Here is a 10,438-nt window from a genome sequence, read left to right as displayed (position 1 = left end):
AGAGATGAAGATAACTCATGCAGAGCAAAGCAGACAAAAAACTTGAGTTTAAACCTGAGATCTTAGGCCATATCATATAAAATCAACCACTCAAAGCAGAATGGGCAAGTAATTATAGTACACTCTTCCAATGCACTATTTTCCCCTTATTTCAGAGTTTTTCTTTCCTAAAATAGTTTCCAAAAAAACAATACTTCAGATGTTTGAGGATTTACAGCTTCTCCCATGTCCTGTTTTGTTTAGAGCCTTCTCAGAAGAGCATCAACAATAAGGAAGCAAAAAGAGGAGATTAACTGGGAATTTAACCACTATTCCCAAAAAGGAAGAGACGGTAGTCTTGTTCCCTCATGTGAAAGGTCCCAAGAGGAAAGGTAGTGGGCTTAAAAATGACAAAAACTCTTCAAGATATTTTTCAGATTTCCCCTATTTTTTTCAGACCAAAGTACTGTCAACACAGGATCATTCTCTCCAACACTTTTTCATTAAAACAGCATTTTCTAGTGGAAAACTTCTGTCAAAATGTCATGGACAGCTCTATTCAGCAGCCTCTGTTGCCGTGGAGACCTTCTCAAGGTTACAGAGTATTAATAATAGTTCCTCAGCCAAGTCGCTCCTTGCTTACCCAGCAAAGGAGCCGGCCAAATCAGGGCTCCCAAGAGTATTCACCTGTCAAGCAGGAGGGGCCAGTAAGTCCTTAGTCACTTTAGAGGGATTGCAACATTTTCCAGGCAGAGTCACTTCGTGTGATTCTCGATTTACTTACAGTTATTCCTGACTTTATTTTTTAGTTCACCTTCCTCTTCTAGAGAAACATATCTGTGAATCTCTAGGCCGTGAGTAAACATTCAATGTTTTCCTGCACAGGAAACATGCCTCACTCTCTGCTCTTCTGTCTGCAGTTTAAGCCACACCTTTGCCACTGTCAGCCCTGTCTGGAGTCCCTCTGACTACAGCATTACTGTTCAGACTCAGAGTTGCAAGAAAAGGTCCCCATATCTATTGATTTTTTGGTGAAAAAGAAATAATATTGCCTTTTTATGCCCTAGGCATAATGGCCTTTATCTCCATCTATTTTTAGAGAGCAGAGAATGGCTGACAACAGATAGCTGTTGATACCAGGCAGTGCTGGGTGAGAGCCAGGCCCCAAGATGATAATTAAATGCTTTTTGTTAGTAATGCTTCAAATTTGAACCTTCAAAGTATAGACCATGTCTGTCTAGACTCTTAGATATTAAGTTTCCCAAGCAGTGATGTGGTCTTGCCTGTGTTTGTACACACTGGTGTACACATCCCTCCACTAACAGCACGAGCTGCATTGCCCAACCTGATAAAAGTGGTGAAGTGGGATGTTTTAAGCAGGATGCCTTGGAGGGGTCACTCTGGGACAGGTCTGCTCAACACCAGTGAAGTGCTGCCTTCACTCTGTAATAAAGACAGAACCACTTTCTGCTTTTTTTCATCCATACGAGACTTTCTCACAAGCTTTCATACGAGGCTGCTTTTCTGAATCTAGAGAGATCCCCTCTTCCCTAGCGTCTCTCACAGCATAGTTTTAATTAAGCTTCTTCATTATCAGCTCCAAAAATAACTCCTTTCCTCCTACCGGAGAACTGCCCTCAGTACTCCTTACCCTGAATTCACCCGGTCCACTCTTTCTGGACTACAAATCTTCAACAATATGGTAAATTCTCCTCAAAGACAACAGAGAATGGATGCAAAAGAGCCACTGGACATTAGGCAAATTCACTCTGCTGGCTCAAATGCAATAAAACATATTTTATAGATTAATCTGACACTTTTTTTATGTTCATCTTTGCATAGCCACCATCAAGTCTGAATGAACAAGCAATACCAAGATCCAAGCAAGCTTGCGTTCAACAGAAAAATAGTTCTGTGTCCATCCACCACCTGGCTCAGGTCTGCAGAGGTGGCTGACCTGGGAGTGCCTTGGTCTCAGCACCAAGGCCTGGGAGAATTCATGCTTCACAGAAGAAGGTCTTCCCCTGTACTACAGGCTTACAATTTGGCCTGTGGAAACTTACACTTGGTGGAGCAACTTCTGCTTTTCTACAAGCACCACCTTTGGTTTGCTTTCCTCTCAAGGGTGCAGGGAAGGGCCAACACTCCAGAAATGCAGGCTGACTGGTTGTACCTTGAGGGTTTGGCCTCAGCCCTCTGAAGTAGGGCAGTTTCATCACCCTAATAAGGGGTGGACTGGACCACTCCTTAGTGACAATATCTGAACTCTTCAGAGCAGACTATGCACAATGATTAACAGAGTATGTCATTCCACTTGCAAAGGTATTGATGATAGGTTATCATTCTTCAAACATGCATTTATGTAGGAGAATTTTTAGCTACCTGTAGTTTTATAGCTTCCCCAACCTTTGACCACGCAATGCTTCAGCAATTCAATAAAAACGACTGCTTCAGCAACAACTGAAGATAGGAAGTAGAAAATAATCAATGTGCTTTCAAGACTGAAGTACTCAAGAGTGGAATAAAACAATCTGTATGCTCACAAGGTGAACCTAGAAAGCTCTCACGGCAGCCTTACTGAAAAAAATAAAAGCATTGACTAAATAGCTGTGCGGGGATCAGGACTCTTTAAGGGAAGCCAAGGAGGTACTACTGAGGCAGAAAAGTAGGTCTGCTCTTTTTAAGCAAGATGAGAAATCTGACACTGCAAAAATTTGCTCCGCAGTAACAAATTTTTGGCAGGAACATGCCATGCCAGTGCTTCACCTTTCACTCCCATTGGCAGCGCAGAGCCTTCACAGGCGCCCTGTGAAACGCCACGCACCACGACTTCTAAGGCCCTGCTGTGACTTCCACCAAGGAGCCAATGCCAATTAAAAGTCATTTTTTAACAGGGATTAGTTCCTCAATCTGGCTCATTACTTCTGTGTTAGCTGAGTGAGGGGATAGTTCTGTGATGTTCAAGGGAAGGAAAGTCCGGAAGCAAGAGGCCTCATAAAGAGCATCTCCAATTTGTAATGAGAACAGCCTCTTGATCAAGATTCTTCCTTATGTAAAAGAACAGCTTTGCTCTAAATTACAAATAATTATGATGATGGGAGAAATGCCAAGGAAGTTGTGAGGAGAAATCAGGAGCAGCTTGAACACAAAAAGAAAGGGGACCATAAAAACCTAAGTAAGCTTAGGTTACAGACAAAAATTTGTTAAGCAACTTGGTGTTCCTTCAAGGAAGTCAGCTTAACGACCAACATAGTCTTCAACCATAACATGAAATACAAATATCTAGGAAAAACAAGTAAGTAAACTGCATATACAGTCCTTTCTTACATCCCAAAACTACCAGGCGTTGGTCTATCACTATTCATCATAGTTGCCTAAAGCTTAAATTCAGTGGTATCATCATTACAAAAATGCACTGAACTGTAACAGCTATACTCAGCAGATGGTTAACATTTGCTATGGGATCTTCTGACTCCAATTTATGTCCTCTGACTAAGGTTAAGAAGAAGAGATGATTTTTACCAGCCCATCTCTTTCATATCTTTATTGAGGAAATATATCTGACTTTAATTGTGTCCACCTGTACTCAAAAACGCAATCGATAAAACTGGGAAATTGATCTTCAGTGATTCCTAATAAAGAGTATCTGCTTGTTCAATTCTATCAGTGTTTATAGGCCACTGAAAAATAATCATGGAGATGAAAGTATAAAAGAAAGAGCTTGTGTTCTGAACATGTCCTGTGCATTAAACTCGTTCTGAACACTCCTGCTTAAGCTCCATTTTGTAACAGTCTCATTAGATCAGTTCATGAGTCATTAATTCACCTTGTTAATTTATCAGAAAAGTTTTCCTCTGTAGCTTGCCAATCCTTCCTTGTTCAGAGAAAGGAGAAATATGGTACGGTTGCAACGTCAGTTGCATTCCTATCTATGTTTACAATTGCTCTGTGGTTTGCCTTGCAAGTTTTCCTATCAGTGGCCCTGACCCTGTTTCTAAGACTTTTGAAATTCTGGTGTCCACACAGGACTCTTCAGATGGAGTGACAGAGTGCTGTGGGAAGATTAGCGTGAAATGCAGGAACAGTGCTTGAATCAAGGATGAGAAAAAGTCTCTCATGTAGGGAGTTTTCTCCAGTTACCCACAACTTGTGTTCTGACTTCTAGACACCAATGGCTATTTACCACTTTTAAAGGGAACTGAGGCATCTACAAAGAGGATAGAGATTCTCATCTGGTCTAGGCACATTCCTGTGAAGGAGAAAGAACTTTGGTTTCACATTGTGCAATTCACCACTTCATGTTTGATGCTTTAGGTAGCTGCAGACCGCTTTGCATCTTAATCTGAGACACCTTTGTGTGCCTTTCCACATATTACGCCAGAGCCTGGGGCCAAGCAACAGGCTGTAAATTCCACTCTGGCAGCCAGGACTCTACCAGGTAAGCACCACTCTGATAGTGCTGAAGTCCCCCCGTGGATGTAGATATCAGTGTATAATCACTGCCAGAAATAAATGACTATATTACTTTCAGCTGGCAAAGCTGCAGTAATAAATCCACAAGTTATTTTTCTGTTAATTGTATTAGGAAATTTGCTGCTTAGTGCTACTCTCTGTGCTCCCTTCGGGTCAGATTTGTTCCTTCTTGATATCAAGGCATTTGCAAGTCAGATTGTTCAGAGTAATAAGTTTTCCTAATGATTAAATTAACACCGTGAAATTCCAACATGTAGGACTGACAAAACTGGACTTTGGAAAAGTATTGACTTCTGTTTTTGTCTTTGGAAAAATGCTACAGACATCATCCCACATGCAGCTGTACTCTGGTTCATGCTGTTCATCTGTTTGTCTAGCTTTGTGATTATTGGACCAAAATAAATCACTATAGAGACAAATACTGTCATACAAAGCAAACTCTGAAATACTTTGGTTAAGAACATGAATTTTCTTACTGTTACTTTTCAGACTACCAATAGACAAAAATTAAAGCCAATCTGTGCATTCCAAAGATTACATATCCTTACAGAAATAAAAGATATAACTGCATGTTTGAAAAATAAAATATTTGAAGATTTACCTCCAATGCTGCATATGAAAATTATTTAGAGTCACTTATCCATGTTGAGTGATCAAAAAATTTCCTTCCATTACAGAGGAGCACCCAGAAATAAGAAGATAAGATGACCAGTAGTGCTTACAACAAAAGCCTGTGTCAACCTATATACCTGCATATGATAAAGACAGCCACATGCAAGGATAAAGACATCAACTGGTTGGCAGTAGAGACTTGAGCCTTCTAAATCACATGGCAAAGATAAATTAGAACTATCTGCCACCTACATCAGATGGTGAAGGAGTCAGGAACACAATGCTCTGGATACCAATTAGTAGCATAATGGAGCCAGTATCTCATGTTCTAGTGTGTCAAATTCCAGCAGTGCCAGTGAGATCAGAACAGAAGTCACAGCAAGGTCACTGCAATCTGTCAGCAGGACCGCTTCAGCTAAGTACCACATCCTAATCCCTGTCTGCTGAGAATTTACCAGAGGAGAAGTGCTGGTAGTTAAAATGAACCTAAAATAATATTTACCAAAGGCATCAGGCCGATAGATGACTTGCGCTGTAAAGACTGTAAAATGCAGTTTATTTTTAACTGTTAAATGAGCATGTTCTGTTTTGATACAGAAATATTCTGAAGTCTGTTTATTCACAGAAATGGCAAGGACATCAGCAGCGTGGCAGAGACAGTACAAACACCTTCAAATAACATACCACTTCATCCAGCCGCTGTTTGGAGGAATTACTGCTATATGGAAAGATGGTTGTGCCCATATGCATCCCTTTAGTGGCTCACCCTCAGGAGTGAGTCAGTTCAGGATGCAGCAACTGTATTAAGAGTACTACACAAATACTGATGAACTCATCCTCCTAGCATCACTTGTCAGGCAGAGAAACGACACCCATGCTGGACAGTGCATGAAGCGCAAAGCAAAAACTTTCTTGTATAATATTTTGCCAGAAGTAATTAATCAGAGCTCACCCATGTGTGTTAACAGTGAAGTCCCACTCCCAATGTCAGCATACTTTTATGCCCAGCCTGAGGCTGTTTGTAGTCACAGCAGGCAACTTAGCTGACAAGGAATACAATTTCTCCAGCACTCTCATAGTGCCAGGAAAGGAGGGTGAAGTGGCACACTTGAGCTTCAGTAAGGTGAACTGGGGTTGTTGCTTTGTATGTAGATACAATCCCCATGTGCTTCTTACAAAAATAAACAGTACTTTTCCATGTGCACTTAAAATCTTTGATGCTAAAAACAGTAGCTGCCCTAATTTAGTCAAGGTAGATGAAATGTAATAGAGAGAAGAACCCACTCCTAGGGATTAGAAGACATGTTAGTCCCATCTTTATTCTTTCTGAGGTCCATTGGCTCCTGTTTGTACATTCTACTATCAATCTTCTGTCTGCTCAGAATTTTTTTTAGAGGGACCTATTCCCAGGAAAGAAAATGGGAGATAATTTTAACTTATTCAGAACAGCTGTTGAGCAAAAGGAGATGAGTAGTCCAGTTACGTACTAGAAGACTGAAAAGACCAGTGGCAGTTTTGTTGTGCCATTTCCAGACTTCAGCAGGCTTTCAGCACAGTGTCTCTCGCAGGTAAGGTTTCACACTGCAGCTGGCTTGATCTAACAGCATGCTGCTAAAATGGGTGGGCTGCCTCCTCCGCCATTCCTTTCTGTGTCTTGCTGCTCCATACCTTGCATGGCTTGGCAGCACAACCAAGCTGATCTGACTCACTAGATACTCAGAATATGCACTTTCTTGAGCTGCAACAGTTTTTTGTGAGCTCAGAGAACTGAAATGACCAAGATTAAGATAAGTGCAAAGCAAGAACTGTGCAGCTCATGGTGGGAGGAAGAGTAGAAAGAGAAATGAAAAAACTAGCTTTTTCACATAGTGGTGACCTTTACAATAGATGTGCCATGCTGTGAGCCCTCTTACACATTACAGTAGAAGAAAGAAGTCTATGAGGTGACACCTTCCATTGGTATCATGGAAATGTTTCTCTGTCTTACATTGAAGGACTTCAATTAATTGAGTGGCTGGTAAGGACTGCAAACCACAGAAGCAGACAGGATGTTTATCTTACACAATAATTACTGCCTAGAAGCCTTAGCAGGTGAAAAATTCTCTTTTTCCTCTACACAAAGAAACTAATATCTATTGCAATAGTCTAGTGTGAGATAAACTATCAACATATTGTCTAAATAAGCAAGACAGTCAAGCAGGAAGGGACAGCATGCAAACACATGGCCATTTAGATTTGATCAAGAAGTGAACAATGTTTTAAGTCTGTGTATAAATGCTTTCACTTTCAAAAAAAAATAAGCCACAAGTAATTTACTTGCTAAGAAGTGCTAATTTCCTTTTATTTTTTTTTTTTCCTCCATTTACCAGATACTTGAAGTGCACAAATGAAAAAGGGATTCCAGAAATAAATAGAAGACAGTATTGCTTAAACACCCTGGAGAGTCACTCTACCAACCTATAGCCCCAACTGTGGTCATATGGAAAACCAACCCAACAATTAACAACCACTTATCTTTTCTGCCACCTTGTATCTGAAATAAACCCTTTCAACAGTAGGATCAGAGCAAAGGAAGGAGAAAGGAGAAACGAACAAGGTAAGTTTACAAGATTACGAATATTCTTTACATTTCAAACTGTTTTCTTAATTAGGAATACAGACGGTTGTCTGCATGTTTCCTCTCTTTTTGCTCTCTGCAGCTCAGACCAACACTGGGCACCTGATGTGTTCCTGCAATCAAGCAACAGGCATGCAGACTTCTGGATTTCTGAGGGATGCTTAAAATATAGGGAAGAATGAAAATGAAGAGATTATAGGCAGGTTGGGATAATAGATGCTAAGCAAAGCTTTTATGTCTCCCATATTTGGCCAATGATGCAAAGAGAGAATCTGCACAGGTAAGCAGCACGTAGGAATGAGTGTCAGAAGACTTCTCTGGGACGGTGTTACAAAACTGATTATCCCTTTATGTGAGTACAATCACCATATCCACCTGGCACTAACAGCTGATAAAAAACCATCCCAAGGTAGCTTTTAACAGTGCTTTCATGCGAGGCTCTGTCAATTGCTTTAGGTGCAACAATGCATCCCATATAGAAGGGTAAAACCCAGGTTAAATACAGAATTAGCACATAACAAAGGAAGGACATCATGCTTGAATCTCTCCCAGTAGCTAAGTCTTCCCTCATTAGCAAGGCAGAGCAGCGGAGCAGTGATATTTCTGTCCAAGTGTTCAGACTAACTGAAAAGTGAGGCAATCAATTGCTAATTTCATAGCTTCTCTGGTTCCTATAAAAATAAAACTTTGTCATGATCCATTCATTAGATTTCTCACCACACCAGCACAGATGACTCCTTATGCCATTGTACTTCCATAAGGAATTACAATCAGCAACACAGGAAGTCTGAGTAAGTGAGCATGGAAAACCATCAATAGCAGAGAGAGCACCGCAGCGTAACAAACGCTTATCCACATGAGTGGCTCCCACCAGAGGAAAGATGTAATTTGTAGCTGCTTCAGTTTCAATTGTGGAGACTGAGAAAAAAGAAAGACTTCCTTCTTTTGTGCTGGAATCTCTTTCATGATGAAGCTATCAAATTCAAATACCAATCATTTGACAGGCTCTTCTTTAGACATACTCAGCAATTCATTTACTACTTAAAAGCCAGCTGACACTGCCAAAATGAATGAGGGTTTGGCAAATAACTTAAGACTAAGAATCTCCCCTCTAAATTTAGTGAGTGCTGTGTTCTATTGTTTATCACAGAGGACGTTTATTGGATGGACTAAAATCCCAATATAGTAGGAACATATTTAAACATAAAATGCCTACCATAAAGTTATTAATATAAACCTATTTTTGAGAAGCTAGGGAGACCAGACGAGAAAAACTTTCTGAAAATAATGGATGACTTCAGTGTGACACCAGCTGTGCGCAGGCTGGTATACAGTTACACCAGATACCTATTTTGCACAATAGGTCTCATGATAGGTAAGAGTGTGTTACAGGATGGATCCACATTAAATTGTGACAATTTTGGCTTCTGCACCATTAGAAGAAACTGCTCAGCTGATTAGAATTATGGTGTTTCTGTAAATCAATCCCTCACATGGGATGTCAAAAGAAAAATTATTTTGTGAGTAGCAAATGCAAGCACACTGATCCATGCACAAGTATCCTGCTGGTATGTAAACGTCCCCCATGTTTCTACCATTAAAGCTCTGTCATGGGAGTGCAGCCAACTGCACTGACAGGTAAGCAGTGTAACTCCAATACAGAGCCCAGAAACATACCTGAAGATAGAGAAGTTTAAATCAAGGGCTGGGGACCAGTAATTCTCAGTTTTACTTCCTTTTCGAGCACTGCAAGGCGATAGGGCATATGGCAAGTCATTACAAACCATCGTGCAAAGCCTCCTGGAAAACAAAGATAGCTCATTCACCTGAAAAAGAAAACGCATAGAGTATCTACTCCAGAGAAGTACTTAGAACACTAATTAGGGAACTGTTCTTTTCTCTTATCTCCATTTCAGTCTACTCTCTTCATTACAGGATAAGCCCATCTCTAGCAAAGAGAATTTTACACGTGAGAGAAAAAGTATTAGAGCATAAACCTCACTTTCAAGTCATGGCCTTTTTTGCATTTTTTTGTTTTTTTTTTTAAAACTCATAAGATTAAAAGAATTCAATCATTCTAGTCCATGGATGAAAGACTTAAAAAATACCCCAAAACATAACAGTCATACATTTCAGTGAATGAAACGAAGTGGAAAAAAATAGAAGACTCATCTATGCCTTAGTAAAGAGAATCAGAAGCAAAGCAGCTATGAAAGAAAATTATAAAAAAAAGTAAAGAGAAACTCGGTGACTAAAAATGGGAGCTATGAAACAGATTCTCAGCATATATGAACACTTCACCTTTCACGCTGAAAAAAAATAAATTATTTCAAGATACAGTTTTAAGCTGATTGTTGTTGTTTTAAAAAGAAGACCAAGCGTGGAGTATTTCCATCAGTAATAACCTTCCCATGTGAGCAAATATATTTCTCCCTTAGTTTGCTGATCTGTCATGGCAATGCCAGCTTAAAAAATTCACCCACCACCAGTTTGATCCTGTTCTCTGCTTCATGACAGTGCATGTTTGTGAGGTCCTGGAGTGAACAGGTTTTGGACTGACTGCACCCCCAGTCCCCGCCTAAACCCTGCTTTTTCTCCCAGATGGATCACCCCTCAACTCCACAAATGGCAGATTGGGAGACTTCAAACTGTCAGAAAGATGGGGCTTTCTGGTGCCTAGAAAGTGCTCAAACAGCCCTGCCATCAAATGCCCTACTTCATGCTCAATAAACATTTTATTTAAACATTAGCTGGCTC

The 10,438-nt window shown here is 40.3% G+C and overlaps 2 long non-coding RNA genes across 13 annotated transcripts in view; one reads left to right on the top strand and one right to left on the bottom strand.

Annotated features, from left to right (window-relative positions):
* Nucleotides 1-10,438, bottom strand: part of LOC128073569 (uncharacterized) — a 108,662-nt gene that overhangs the window by 32,512 nt on the left and 65,712 nt on the right. For 11 of the 12 annotated variants that reach the window (XR_008202763.1, XR_008202764.1, XR_008202762.1 and 8 more), the window contains one exon: nucleotides 9,359-9,481. The exons of the other annotated variant lie outside the window; for it this stretch is intronic. This is a non-coding gene — a long non-coding RNA (uncharacterized LOC128073569). The remainder of the gene's footprint in view (nucleotides 1-9,358; nucleotides 9,482-10,438) is intronic. 12 annotated transcript variants of the gene reach the window in all.
* On the top strand, nucleotides 6,325-10,430 carry LOC128073571 (uncharacterized). The gene is made up of 3 exons (XR_008202774.1): nucleotides 6,325-6,632; nucleotides 7,434-7,660; nucleotides 7,764-10,430. It is a non-coding gene; the product is annotated as an uncharacterized LOC128073571 (long non-coding RNA).

The sequence above is a fragment of the Tympanuchus pallidicinctus genome, unplaced genomic scaffold (assembly GCF_026119805.1).
Source record: "Tympanuchus pallidicinctus isolate F22 unplaced genomic scaffold, pur_lepc_1.0 scaffold8, whole genome shotgun sequence".
In the NCBI taxonomy this organism is placed as follows: Eukaryota; Metazoa; Chordata; class Aves; order Galliformes; family Phasianidae; genus Tympanuchus; species Tympanuchus pallidicinctus.
This window is presented reverse-complemented; position numbering and strand designations above follow the sequence as displayed.